Source organism: Macaca fascicularis, chromosome 1 (genome assembly GCF_037993035.2).
Source record: "Macaca fascicularis isolate 582-1 chromosome 1, T2T-MFA8v1.1".
NCBI classification, from domain to species: domain Eukaryota; kingdom Metazoa; phylum Chordata; class Mammalia; order Primates; family Cercopithecidae; genus Macaca; species Macaca fascicularis.
The window spans coordinates 139276535-139290769 of record NC_088375.1 but is presented as its reverse complement, the minus strand read 5'-3'; the positions used below and the strand labels follow the sequence as shown (position 1 = coordinate 139290769).

The 14235-nt window shown below is 44.8% G+C and overlaps 2 protein-coding genes across 9 annotated transcripts in view; one reads left to right on the top strand and one right to left on the bottom strand.

The window, feature by feature from the left end:
* ALG14 (ALG14 UDP-N-acetylglucosaminyltransferase subunit) overlaps positions 1-14235 on the bottom strand; it is a 307938-nt gene that overhangs the window by 186701 nt on the left and 107002 nt on the right. The window lies entirely within an intron of this gene.
* TLCD4 (TLC domain containing 4) overlaps positions 41-14235 on the top strand; it is a 94911-nt gene continuing 80716 nt past the window's right edge. For 3 of the 7 annotated variants that reach the window (XM_074001101.1, XM_074001105.1, XM_005542644.5), the window contains exon 1: positions 553-786. The gene's annotated coding sequence lies outside the window, so the exon portion shown is untranslated. Of the gene's footprint in view, positions 235-552; positions 1260-1318; positions 1438-7745; positions 7849-14235 lie in introns of those variants that run through there. The other 4 variants (XM_074001099.1, XM_065518525.2, XM_074001095.1 and 1 more) reach the window with 4 other exon arrangements.

Genomic DNA, 14235 nt, shown 5'->3' with positions numbered 1-14235 from the left:
AGAGAACACACTTCTTCTACACACGCCCCCTACCCAGTTTGGTATGCACCTGCAGCCCCAAAGAAGAACTGGCGGGACTCGTGTGTGGCCGTGTCAGACGCGGCAAGAAAAACCAGCAGTTGCCTTTTCATCTCTTTTCTGATGATCTTACCATGAAGTCCCCAGTATTCCAGCATTTAAGGCAGAATGTAAATTCATAATCTAAGAAGATTTTTTGTTACGTGGCTAGCCCAGGTACTGACCGCTGAGGGGGCGGGCTCTCACAGTTCCCCCACTGGCAAGTTTTATGACTTGCTTTGGAAAACCCGGGAACTGCACCCTCTGCCCTTGGCAAGGTGTGAGCTTCCAGGATCTCTACGCTGCGACTTCGGGTGTTAGGGTTTTTGGGCTCTTTCCCGGACCCAAGTTCCAGCACAAGAAGGTCTGCCCCGCGGCCGGCCTCGGGGCCCCGCCCACTTTGGCCAGGGTTGGAGCCACCCGGAGCCGGAGCCGGAGCCGGAGCCCGAGCGGCCGCGGCCCCTTTAAGGAGCCGCTCTGCGGTAACCCGAGCCCGCAGTCCGGGCGGGCGCGACGGCCGCGGCGGTAGCTGGAGCCTCCGCGACTGCACCTCCAAGCGGCCCGGAACCCGCGGCTTCCCTGGCTCCCGCGAGCATCTCACGGGGCGGCACTGGCCAGCGCCAGCCCTCGGGCCGGCCCGGATGACCAGAAGCCTGTAGATACCCGCCGCCCTCTCCCGGCTCGGCGCAGCCGCCGCCCGCGCGCGACTCGCCCCGGGACACGGCACAGGTGACGCCGTTTGGAGGGGGGTTGGGGAGGAAGGCGGGCTTGCCTCGCCCCGCGGCTCCCCCGCGGCGGCCGCCGAGCGCAGCCCGCGGAGAGGGGCGCCGCGCCTTCCCGCCCCTGGCCTAGCGCGGCCGAGGGCTCCTGCGCCTGGAGGCTGGGTGGGCGTCCGGCGCGCGGGAGGCGGCCGGGGGTTCCCGGGCGGGCTCCGGCAGGTGTGTGCGGCAGACGCAGCATCGTCCCCGCTCGGCGGGCCACGGCGTCGCTCCGGGAGCAGATGGTGTCCCGGGGCCCGCGGCCCCCGCGCCGCCCGGGCGCCCCGCGTTCCTCTCTCGTTTCTCGGGCTGCACGATTCTGGCTGCCCTGCCTGCCTGGCGGTGCCTCTCGGGTCTGAGCTTAAAGCGGGTGGGTGCAGACCTTTGGGCATCCAGGGAGAGCTCTCTTGTTAGAGCCCACACACAATCAGGCGCATCAAGTGGGTAAGTCCCCTCCCCCGCCGCCACCCTCTGAAACAAGTAGCTCTTATTTACCCTTGCAGTTCTCAAGTGGGTCCCATTTTTAGCCACCGAGTGCTGAAAAGTCTAGTGGGAAGGGACCAGGCGGAGAGTCAGAGGGAGAAATTCGTTTCTATTTCCATCTCTACCACTGTAACCCCTGGTAAGTTTATTAAACTAAGTGCCTCGGTTTACCCAGCCATGAAATGGGATTCGTAATGCCAGCAATTTCCTGCTCCTCCAAGACGGCAGGAAAACATCTGTGAAAACACTTTGGGTTTAAGTTCATTTAAGAGTCACTGTTGCTGGTCTGTATATTTTTAATTGTACACACATTTGAGTGTTAATGTGGTGCACACTTTTATATGAAATGATGAAATTTACTTTAAAGACTGATCTTGGATAACGTTTAATCCAAATACCAGTTTGGAGAAATGAAAGAGTTTGTGTGGACGTTAGGAATTGAGGTGTGAAATAGGAAAAAAGCTATCATTTTAATAAAATGTTTACGCAGTCATAAATGGAGTTGAGAAAAATGGACCTTGCATTGTGGTGTTTTCAGTGAGTTACTCCTGTGCCAGCACATGGTGTGGATTGCAATGTAGCTTCAGCTTTGTGTAGCAGATTAAGGTAATTTAGAGAATCCCAGCTCCCTTTTAAGTGTGTTATATATAAGGAATTTTTATCCTTGCTTATCTTTTCCTTAAATTGTATGGGTGAAACGAAATTAGGAAAGTGTATTCCCGCCGTGTTAGAAAATATGAAAGAATGGGTGAAGAACTATGGATTTCAGTTTATTTGCCACGCCCCTCCTGTGCCATACGATGACCCAGCGAATATTTTGAGGGTGCTTCTTTTTTTTCCTACACCTGCAACTCCTTTTGCCCCATTGCCTCCCTCTGGAGTTTGAATCTTTACTGTCCTCATCCTTGAGACGATTTTTATCTGTTTAGGCTGGTTGCCTCTGACCCAGCTGCCCAGTCGGTCATTATTTATTTACAGTATTAGATTTCCATTTCTATTCATTCCACTCTAAGCCGCCTTTACCCTGGTGGAAAGAATAATGGGCCTTTGCTACTAATGCTATATACTTGGAGGTGACTAGGAATGGCATGCTCAAGGTGCTGAGACTAATGCAAACCCCAGAGAAGCTAGGTCTTCACTGGAGTCTTCTGAATAGGTCCTGGAATACAGATGCAAGAGTTGGCCTGTCTTTTCCTTGATTTTCTGAAATCTCCACTGGGTAAATTCATTTGATTGCCAAGAGAAGTCTTGGGAGCAGGGAGCTATCAGAAATCTGAATGTTAGACTGATTAAGAGCGTTCCCTGCAAAAGAGTGGGGAGAAAGAAGTAGTGGCTTTGTAGGTGTTGGAGAGTCCTCCCTGTAACCAGATAACTAGTAGGAAGTAAAGGATCCCTAGATTCCCAATTGAGAAATGGGAAGGGGACTGGGTTTCAAAAGGGAAGTGGCGCAGCTTCTAGGCAGGTTTGGGAATGTACCTGAGGTTTGATGGGCCCTTTCCCTCTTTCTCTTTGAGAGGTTTCTGGCGCCTCAGAGTCAAGCACATCTGTCTTAACAGTTTTCAGACCTGTTCACTCTCCTCCTTGGTGCTCTAAAGGAGGCCCAGCGTTCATGTTCCTCTCTCAAAGCTGGCCTTACATGTATTAGAGGAAAACGGGCAGTTTAGTTTGTAAGAAACTCTTTAGACCTCAGTGTCTCTCCTCATCCTTCTTTCCAAATTAGTCCCACATCCTACAGATTAAGGATTCATTTAGGCTTCAATATTTCAAACTGGGATACTCAGTTTGGCTAGGAAGAGTGAACTGAACAGTCTACACTAAGATATGAAAAGCCAGCTTTTCTGTTGAGGAAGATAATGAATTAATTGTCTGGGTGAGAATTGTGGGCATTTGGACAAGGGAGGGCCAGACTGGGGGTGGAGTTGTGCTGGACAGCTTGTGCCCTTGTCCTTGAGAGAGGAAAGGATACCACCAAACTAGTGTAGTCACCTTGTTGTGCTTTTTCTTCTTCCATTTGCCTTGTGAGGAGAAGAAGATAGCAGTATGGAGGTGGAGTCACCATCTGTTCTCAAGGATAGGAAACAGACTTTAACTGAACATTAGGAATGAGCTGTATTCACCTGGCGTTGGTATCAGGCGCTGGATGGATTACACCAGAGAATACATTACATCAGGAAAGTAAGGCTAATTTTGTAAGAGAGTCTAGGTATTTCCAGAGTGACTTTGGTGGTCTTTTTCTTGTTGAGGATGAAAGGTTGCACACAAAGAAGTGGAGGCCTACTGCTCTGAGGCTTGTTATTCCTGGTGAGACAGTTGGATGTGCTGCAAGCAGATCCCAAACCTGATCAGGCAGGATAAGGCAGGAATAGCGAAAGGTGTTTCTTTGTTCAGAACATTGGTCTGTTCAAGGAGAAGGCAATCCTGTAGATATATAAGAAGGAGCTTCTGAACCAGTGTAAAAGGCCAAAGCTTTTGAAAACAGCCAATGAAGAAGACACGTGGAAAGCTGTTCAGAGCTTGAGCCAGCACTGGAGGAAGGGAGTCCCAGACAGTGGGACCAATATCATGGGTGGAGTTTGACTAGGTGGACAAAGGCTTGTCTAAAGCAGTGTTTCAAACATTTTCAGACTACAACAGTTCAAAATGCATTTTTACACTGAGACCCAGGACATAGCAAGTATATGTGTATGTGAAACTAGTTTCTATTTTTATTCCATTTCTGTTTCTAGTCTGTGTTCTTAAAAACTCATAATGTGTTAGTGGATCACAGTCCACTATTTGGAAACCACTTATCCAATGGATAGAAAAACAGGTTGCAGTGGAGCAGCTGGGTGGGGGGATTGGAGATACTGGGGGAGGTGTGGGGAATACAGAATTGATTGAGCACTACCTGGACCCCTGTTGGTGGGACAGAAAGGAGTGTGGAGACTCATCTTGTGTCTGACAGGTACAGAACTCACATAGATGAAATGATGGAACAGATGCAGAAGAGGGACTTTCCACCAGTTCTACTCACTTCAAAGCAAAACGATTGGCTTTAAGGAAGAGGAAATGTGCAAGGAGTGAACTTGGATTTGTAAGCAGATTTCTTTAGAGCAGTAAGATTTTCCTCTGTAGGCTTAATGAGGAGACAAATGGACCCAGAACAAATTGGCTGATGAATTTAGGTCATGTCCACTTTCATGGCCAGATAGGGAGCGGAGGGACTCATAGTGCAGGGAGGGTGAGTAGGAGGCTCACACCTCCCCTTACAGCTTTGAGAAGTTTGAGCAGAAGCAGCGGCTGGAATGTGTTTTGAAACACCATTTGCTGATCAAACTTGTTAGGAAGTTGGCTGCTTGCCTCACAGAGAATTTGAAAAGTATTCTTTTTTTCTTTTTGAGACAGGGTCTTGCTTTGTCGCCCAGGATGGAGTGCAGTGGTGTGGTCTTGGCTCACTGCAACTTCCACTTCCTGGCTTCAAGTGATTCTCCTGCCTCAGCCTCCCAAGTAGCTGGGATTACCCGCCACCACCCCCGGCTAATTTTTGTATTTTTGGTAGAGATGGGGTTTCACCATGTTGGCCAGGCTGGTCTCAACTCCTGGCCTCAAGTGATCTGCCCAACTCAGTCTCCCAAAGTGTTGGGATTACAGGCGTGAGCCACCATGCTCAGCCTGAAAAGTATTCTTATTAAATTTTACAAAAGGGCTAGACTGTCAGGACTTCCTTAGAAGTATAGATCTGTGATCAAATTCCGATCATTGTTCATAGCCTTTGGGGGTCACCTAAACAGTTTCTTGGAGAAATTCATGAGGCAACCAGCAATTGTGAGTTAATTCCAGTATTTGCCCTGGAGTTAATCAAGGGCGGAGTCTATCTGTAGGCTTTTGATTTCCTTTTCATGGCTGTCAACATCTGGCTACAACACCGAACACTCCTAGCTGCAAGTAAAAGCCTGGAGGAAAAGTACACAGGTGGCTGGCGCGGTGGCTCATGCCTATAATCCCAGCATGGAGGTGGGCAGATCACCTGAGGTGAAGAGTTTGAGACCAGCCTGGCCCACCCCACATGGTGAAACCCCATCTGTACTGAAACAAAATACAAAAATTAGCCAGACATGGTGGCATGCGCCTGTAGTCCCAGCTATTCGGGAGGCTGAGGCCAGAGAATCGCTTGAACCCGGGGGCAGAGGTTGTAGTGAGCCGAGGTTGTCCCACTGCACTCCAGCCTGGGCAACAGAGTGGGACTCTGTCTAAAACAAAACAAACAAAACAAAAGTACACAGGTATCAGAGTTCACCCCAGCACGTCGCTTAGTGACTGCTTGCTCTTATCATTGATACTCTAACCTAGTTGGAGCCTCCCCTTGACCTGACCCTGCCTTATCAGATTTTCTTACCTTAGTTGATGTTTTCAGTGTTTGACTTCACCCTTCCTTAGCTGTCTGGTATTTATCTCCCAGTCCCCCACCAGCTGCCTTGTGGTGTCCACCTGACTCCATGGAGCTCAGTTCTGGGTCCTGGCTTGTGTTGTGTTACTATTCATTGAATTCTGCCATGGCAAACTGTAGAAAAAACTGCACATTGATGAGTTTATGCATTTATTAATTTAATTTTAAGATTTTGGGACCTGAAGAAACTTTCTAGGTCAAATTAATTTTAATTAATTTTCTCCAAATAGGCTTAAAAATCTTTGAAAATTAAACTTCTCTCTATTTGGTAGATCTGTATTTAGTGGAATGGGAGGAAGAAGGAATTTTCATTTGGTGAAAAATTTTAAAAGTTTAAAAGTTCTCTTTATAAAGTGTTACTTTAGGGACAAGATTCTTCTTCTTCTTTTTTTTTTTTTTAAGTAAAAAAGAGAGATAGGGTCTTATGTTGCCCCAGGCTGGTCTTGAACTCCTGGGCTTAAGTGATTCTCCTGCCTTGGCATCCCAAAGTGCTGGGATTACAGGCCTGAGCCACTGCGCCTAACCTGGGACATGAGTCTTAAAACTAGTCTTGCTCAGTTAACATGTTTTGCTCCATTACATGTGAAAATACTGAGACAGTTAGGAATTTAATTAAATGCTTTATAATTTGTTACGTGTAAGGACTTATAAAGACTACAGCTGTGTTTAGAATGAGGTTTCCTTCCCTTTTCATGTTTTTTAAACCTGTGTGAGTGCTCCCAAACAGATCAGTTTCTTACATGCCCTATGGAAAAGTGGAGGAATCCAGGGCAACATAAGGCTGAAAGGGTGAGGCCAAGAGGAAGGCTTGATCACCTGGAGCCAGAAGAAAGAACCAAACCCTTAAGACATTTAGCATTTTGAAGATTTGAGAACACTTTATGGCCACAAGCCTCTAAATGTTTAGTGTTTTTTTTAATTGCAAAAGTAAAACTAGCTTATTACAAAAAAATTATAAACAGTATTTAAGAGAATGCAAATTCACCTCTGCTTCCTCCTCCAGCTCCCACCCTGGCTAGTTTCACTCCTAAACACACCTAGTTATCAGTTTTGGGGATGAGGCCCTCCAGATGTTTTCTCTACAAATGGCAAAATGTGCCCAGAGTTATTTAGTTATGAAAAATTTATTATTATTATTATTATTATTTTTTGAGACGGAGTCTTGCTCTGTAGCCCAGGCTGGAGTGCAGTGGCTGGATCTCAGCTCACTGCAAGCTCCGCCTCCCGGGTTCACGCCATTCTCCTGCCTCAGCCTCCCGAGTAGCTGGGACTACAGGCGCCTGCCACCTCGCCCGGCTAGTTTTTTGTATTTTTTAGTAGAGACGGGGTTTCACCATGTTAGCCAGGATGGTCTCGATCTCCTGACCTCGTGATCCGCCCGTCTTGGCCTCCCAAAGTGCTGGGATTACAGGCTTGAGCCACCGTGCCCGGCCAAAAATTTATTATTTTGCAGCTTGCTTCTTTTATCACCTTTTTCATTTAAATGTTAATAATGTGATAGTATACATATAACCATAGTTCTGTTGGTGGACCTTGAAGTTACTTCTAATAATGTTTTGATAAACACTCTTGTAAATACTGTACATGTTTTCAAACCTGTGTGAATTTTTGAGGGTAAAAGACCAATTCATTAGTATACTGCTTATTTTATAATTCAGATAACATAGTGTTATCGACATTTACATAGTCTGCTCTTTAATTCCTCAGATATTCACTCAGCAGTGAAAGCACAGCGGTGGATGTTTTGGGGATTTCAAGGTGGGGCAATGCATCCTCCTTACCTACAAGAGGTCACTGTCTGATAGGGGGATTAGGCTTGCACATTGACTATAGTATCTTTAGTTTTATTTATATTCCCCTTTGTTTCAAACAGGATTTGGAATTTTTTACAAAGATGCATATGATATGACAAGATAAAGTATATTTAGTATAAAGAAGGAAAAGAAGATGGAAGTGTAAGTGAGGCTGGTTAGTGTATTTCGAAGTCCTATTCTTTCCTTACTAAAAGTTCTGGCTATAAGCTTTCCAGCAGCAAAGAGAAGAGGCAAATGATCTATAACAAGCTTCAGGGTGTCCAGAAGAGAAACCAAATCAGAGAAGCCCACCTATTCCTGATTCCAGGAGGTGAGAAAAAATTTCTACTTTGGGTTTTCACTAAGAAAACACTACATTTGCAATGGCCAGCATCCTGAACAACCTTCCCAGTATCTTACAGTAGAACCTAGTAACTTTGCCTTACGATGCCACCTCATATCATGTTGCCCAGTGCTAGCCAGGGGTATCATGCCATGGCACTGTTCAGTGAAAGGTCAATAGGGTGAGGTGTAGGCTCATGGGTTTAATCCAGAAATAGCTTTAAGAAGACCTAAAGGGACACATGGGCAAAGAAAAGCATCTATGTGATCTTGTTTCTGGATAATTTTTCCACAAAGTAGTATAGCATATACAATTTTAGCAGAATTGCTATGAGTAAAACCTATAGAATACTAGGTCTGTAACTTTTGAAATCAGAAATGAGGATGTTTTAGATGGCATTAACTTAATGGAATTATAACAATGGCTGGGCAAAATATTTTCCAAAAAAACCAAAAAACAAAAAAAAAAAACCACCCCAAAAACACCACCCTATACTTGGTCCACACAACAAGGATGGTACTTGTTCACATCTATCAATCCCATAAGTTAGAAAAGATCAAAGCCACCATGCTAAGAAGTCTTGATAGCATCTTCAAGATTAAACTTGTTAATAGGTTATACAGTGTGAGAATGGCACCAGGGCTTGGAGGTCTACCAGTTGGGTCAGCTTGACCCTGTTTCATAAAGCCAGGAAGAGTTCACTTCCCATGAGTTGTCTGGATCTGAACTTCCATGACCACATTCACCAAATTCTTGCCTTGGGAACGTTGCCCTAAAACAGTTCTTCATTATCAAGTCTGTGGGCCAAGCTTAGGTTTTTTTATGTGACTTACTACACCTGAATTTAAACATGAGGTTGAGGCTACCTGAAGTGTGTGGTGTGATGAAGGCACATCAAGGAGTAGAGTAGATCAAGGAGTTCCATTTGTAACTGTGAACAATCGATGGAGACAACTCACTACCTTCAGACTAGCCCTCGGGTAGAGTGGACCTTAGGTAATCATATAAAAAGCCACCTAGAGAATTTAGAAACTCCTTGGTTGTCTTCTCATTTTGGCCACCAGATTATCCAGTCAGATCATAGGTATAAACAAGCTGCAGGGCCCTTAGGCCAAGGGTTAAATCAAGAAGGAAATGATCACATTCCTTCAAATACAAAATATAATATTTCTGTATGACTTGGCATCGTTGGAGAAATATTAAATAGATGTAACATTTCTTGGTTAAGAAAGGCCTGGTAGGCCGGCCATGGTGGCTCAGACCTGCAATCCCAGCACTTTGGGAGGCTGAGGCAGGAGGATCACTTGAGTTCAGTAGTTTGAGACCAGCCTGGACAACATAGTGAGACCCCCTCTCTATTAAAAAAAAAAGAAAAGAAAAAGAGGCCAGATGCAATGACTCACACCTCTAATCCTAGCACTTTGGGAGTCTGAGGCAGGAGGATCACTTGAGTTCAGTAGTTTGAGACCAGCCTGGACAACATAGCGAGATCCCATCGCTATTAAAAAAAAAAAAAAAAAAGAGGCCAAGCCTCTAATTCCAGCACTTTGGGAGGCCGAGGTGGGTGGAGCATTTGAGGTCAGGAGTTCAAGACCAGTGTGGCCAACATGGCAAAACACCATCTCCACCAAAAAATACAAAAATTAGCCGGGCATGGTGGTGCATGCCTGTAGTTGCAGCTACTTGGGAGGTGGAGGCCTGTGGTTCCAGCTACTTGGGAGGCACAGGCAGGAGAATTACTTGAACTGAGGAGGCAGCAGTTGAGTTGCAGTGAGCCAAGATTGCTCCACTGCACTCCAGCCTAGGTGACAGAACGAGACACTGTCTCAAAAAAAAAAAAAAAAAAAGGCTGGTAAAGGCTGGTAATACCAAGAACTATTCTTTATTGAGTGGTCTTTTAATCTGTTGCCAGATAAACCATTCCTAGACCCTAGTAGCTTGAAACAGTGATTTATTATTTCCTGTGATTCTGTGGGTTGGCTGGGTAGTTACTGTGTTGGTTACAGGTTCACTCAAGTGGGTGCCTTCAGCTAGAGGGTTAGCTGGGCTGAAGGATCCAAGTTGGCTTGCCAGTATGGCTGGTAGTTGATATTGAGTGTTGGCTGTCAGCTGGGCAACCTCAGTTTTCTCACTGTGGCCTTCATCCTCTGGTAGACTAGACAGGTTCTTGACATGATGGTCTCAGGGCAATTTTCCAAAAGAGTGTTTTTAAAGTCCTACCTAGGCTCTAGAACCCTCAGAGCCTCTCTTCTGTTGTATTCTCTTTGTCAGCAGTTGGCAAGGCCAGCCCAGATTCACAGGACAGAGACATAGACTCCAACTCTAGATTGGGGGACTGGAGTGGCAGTGTCATTGTTGCAAAGGAATTTATGGCCACTAAATGGTTTACCACGAGTGACTACATGTACCAGGAACTGTGCTAGGTGCATTTAACAGATTATCTCACTTAAGCCACATAACTATCTTGCCATTAGGCGTTCTCATCCCCATTTTAAAGAACCTGCAGGTCACAGAGATTGTGTTGTTCTTGCCTAAGGCTACTTGATAAGTATTGGAACTAGGCTTTGATTCTAGGTATCTCTTTAGCTGAGCAGAATTCATCTTAAGAACCCAACAAGTGGGAGAAATATGCTACTTGTTCTTCAGCCCCTCTAACTCATTTAATACCACTTCCTTTCCTATGGGGAACAGGCACAAGAAGAAAAAAAGAAGGCAGCAGGCAAAGCCATACCTTAGCCATTTCCCTTAACCTAAGGACTTTCCAGAGGTAATGAGATCCATGATTTGGAGGTGAGAAGAACTTCCCTGACTCCATAGGTTCTGACTTCCTAGGTAGCTTGGTGGGTGACTGAGTGACACCTTAAAAAAAAGAACAAAATTAATTTGGGGAAAATCATACTTTGTCCAGTTTCTCCTTGATTTCACAGAGTTGGTAAAAAAAACCAAGAGATGTTCCAAGCCAAGAGCTCCTTTTGTGATCCCTCCAGGAAGGGAAGAGCAGTGATATGGAAATAAGTACATTAGATGCCAGGTGGAAAAGGCAGTCCGCAGAACCTCTCTCTTTTTTCCCAAGAGACTCCTCAGACAGTAGAGAGCCACCTGGCCTCTGCTTCAGCTTCAGGGACTCTTCCTAGCACAGACTTCTTCCAAGGCTGGAGTCTTGTTTGAAATGTTGATTTCCTTGAAGGTGGGCTCTCAAGTTGTATAAGCTTCAAAACTTTTACTTTTTATTTGTTCCAGCTACTATATTAATGTGACCTCCCAGTTACTATTGTCTCCTGGCTGAAGGCATTCTGATCAATCCAAAATCCAATGGCTGTAACTGTAACTCATAGGTTTAAAAACAAAGACTTCTTTATAAAAGTTTCAAGTGAGCCTATAATCCCAACTACTAGGGAGGCTGAGGCAAGAGAATTGCTTGAACCTGGGAAATGGAGGTTGTAGTGAGCCGAGATGGTGCCACTCTCCCCTAGCCTGAGCAACACTCTGTCTCAAAAAAAAAAAAAAAAAAAAAAAAAAAAAAAAGCGGAGTGAGATGCTAGCAAGCAACATTTGTCACGTAAATCACATGTGTACTCTGAGGCATTAGGCCTAGAAAATGACCTGAATTTCCTAAGGGTAGAATTCTTCAGTAAGTTGGGGGTTGAGAAGCAGAGGAGCTGAAGGAAGAGATGGAGAAGGCCTTTTTCCTTTTGGCTTCACTCTGCTTGTTAAGCGTTATAAAGACAAACCCCAAGTAAAGGAATAAACGTAAATGAAATAAAAAAATTTAAAATAAGACAAAAGATACAAAGTTGATGTAAAATAGACGAATTATATCAGATTTCATTTATTTTTAAGTTAAAAGCTAGAACATGTAAATGCAAGCTAGGAAAATAGGAATAAAAGTTTTGTTAAAATCCAGTTAAAATTACTGTACCTATAATGGAAGGGAGAACTAGTTAAGAGTTGTGGACACCAGTGGGAGAAGTGATTTCTTAGGAGAGCAGGGACTTTCAGGGAGGGGTTAAGGAGGTGGGATAGCCTCCTACTTGCTGTGTCAGAATATCTTGGTGTGGGGACTCTGTAGGAATAAGCAGAATTGTATGTGTATGTGTATGTGGTGGGGGTGGCAGGGGAGCCTGGGATATGAAAATTTGAAAGGCACTGTATTGGATCAGAGAAAGATTCCTGGAAGGCATTTAGTATACAATGTACAAGGGAAGACAGGATTATGACAGGCACAGAAAAGTCTTAGATTAAATGTGTAGCAGAGTTGTGACTCAACTGTCAGAGCTGTTTTCTGAGCTTTGGTAGCAAGGTGGGGGCCACCCCCAGCCTTTGAGTATGGATACTTTTTTGCTGAGAGTGGATGACACTTACAGAGCTTAGTTTAGAGAACAGGGTTTAGCCTCCTTCCTAATCTGATGTACTGTGGTTGTAATTATTATATACAATTATGAGAAAAATAAAGGCCTATTAGAAATGTGTGAAAAGTTAAGCTTAAATATTTTGTTCTTTGTTACAATCAAAACAATCTGTAATCCAAAAAGATTGTTTCAAGGAGATGTCAATTGCCAGGGTCTCTAGCAGGCAGAATTGATCAGTTTCTCTTTAACTTGAACTCTGTTATATACTCTTGGAGGAGTAGGGGCTGAAGAAATAGGAAATAGAGAATAAAAATATAAAGGATACCCTTTTTCAAAGTTCAGTATTTTAGTCGACAGGGAGGAACCATAGAGAAATCTTTTTTATAGCCATGAACAATTCCTTGTTAAACCTTAAGTAACATCATTTATCTTAGAAAGGGAGTGTACCAGGCCAGGCACGGTGGCTCACGCGTGTAATCCCAGCACTTTGGGAGGCCAAGGCCAGTGGATCACCTGAGGTCAGGAGTTCGAGACCAACATGGTAAAACCCTGCCTCTACTAAAAATACAAAAGTTAGCCGGGTGTGGTGGTCGGCACCTGTAATCCCAGCTACTTGGGACGCTGAGACATGAAAATAGCTTGAACCCCGGAGGCGGAGGTTGCGGTGAACTGAGATCGCGCCATTGCACTCCGGCCTGGACGACAGAGTGAGATTCTGTCTCAAGAAAGGGAGTGTAACTTAATTATATGAACATAGGGCTTCTTCACCTTTCCTGGCTTGGTCTTCTTTTCCTCCCATTTAGTTCAGTTTAAAAAGCAGTACCATGGGCCGGGCGCGGTGGCTCAAGCCTGTAATCCCAGCACTTTGGGAGGCCGAGGCGGGTGGATCACGAGGTCAGGAGATCGAGACCATCCTGGCTAACATGGTGAAACCCCGTCTCTACTAAAAATACAAAAAACTAGCCGGGCGTGGTGGCGGGCGCCTGTAGTCCCAGCTACTCGGAGGCTGAGGCGGGAGAATGGCGTGAACCCGGGAGGCGGAGCTTGCAGTGAGCCGAGATCGCGCCACTGCACTCCAGCCTGGGCGACACAGCGAGACTCCGTCTCAAAAAAAAAAAAAAAAAAAAAAAAAAAAAAAAAAAAGCAGTACCATGAATATTAGAGGATTTATAGAAGTTGGGTTGACTTTTATGCAGCTGGCTTCCTGTAGACTTTTACACTCATGCTAATGGTTCTTCAACTTGATGCTCAGAAAAGAAAAAGAGGTGGAATGTTTTCTTCATATTATCCTCTTAAGTCTTTTTCCCTATATGTCTCTTCACATACAATTAAAACAACCAAAAGCAAAAACTATAACTGCAGTTAGCTGAGAGCTTTATAAACATTTTTAGATGCTTAACAATTTTTGCATGATTGAAAGTTGAAAGTGAGTGGTGTGACATTCTTTTTCTTTCTTTAATTTCATTTATTTTTTTTTGAGATGGAATCTCACTCTGTTGCCAGGCTGGAGTGCAGTGGTGCGATCTTGGCTCACAGCAACCTCCGCCTCCCGGGTTCAAGCGATTCTCCTGCCTCAGCCTCCCGAGCAGCTGGGACTACAGTCACGTGCCACCACACGCAGCTAATTTTTTGTACTTTTAGTAGAAACGGGGTTTTACCATATTGGCCAGGCTGGTCTCGAACTCCTGACGTTGTGATCCACCAGCCTCGGCCTCCCAAAGTGCTAAGATTACAGGCATGAGCCACCGTGCCTGGCCTGACAATTATTCTTTACTAAGATTTCAATGTCTTTGGTCATTTTTTGACGTTTTATCAACTTTGAGATAGATAATTACAGTGTACCACCTATATGAAAATGCAAACAAAACTCAATGGGTGCAGGATGGTATGCCTTTTTTGGCTAGGGGTTTTTATTTGTTTCTTCTCTTTTTTTTTTGGTATTCAATGTGTTTATTTCTACAATGTTGCGTTTTTTTCTTTCTTTTTTTATTAGTTCTAGGGTACATGTGCACAAGGTGCAGGTTTG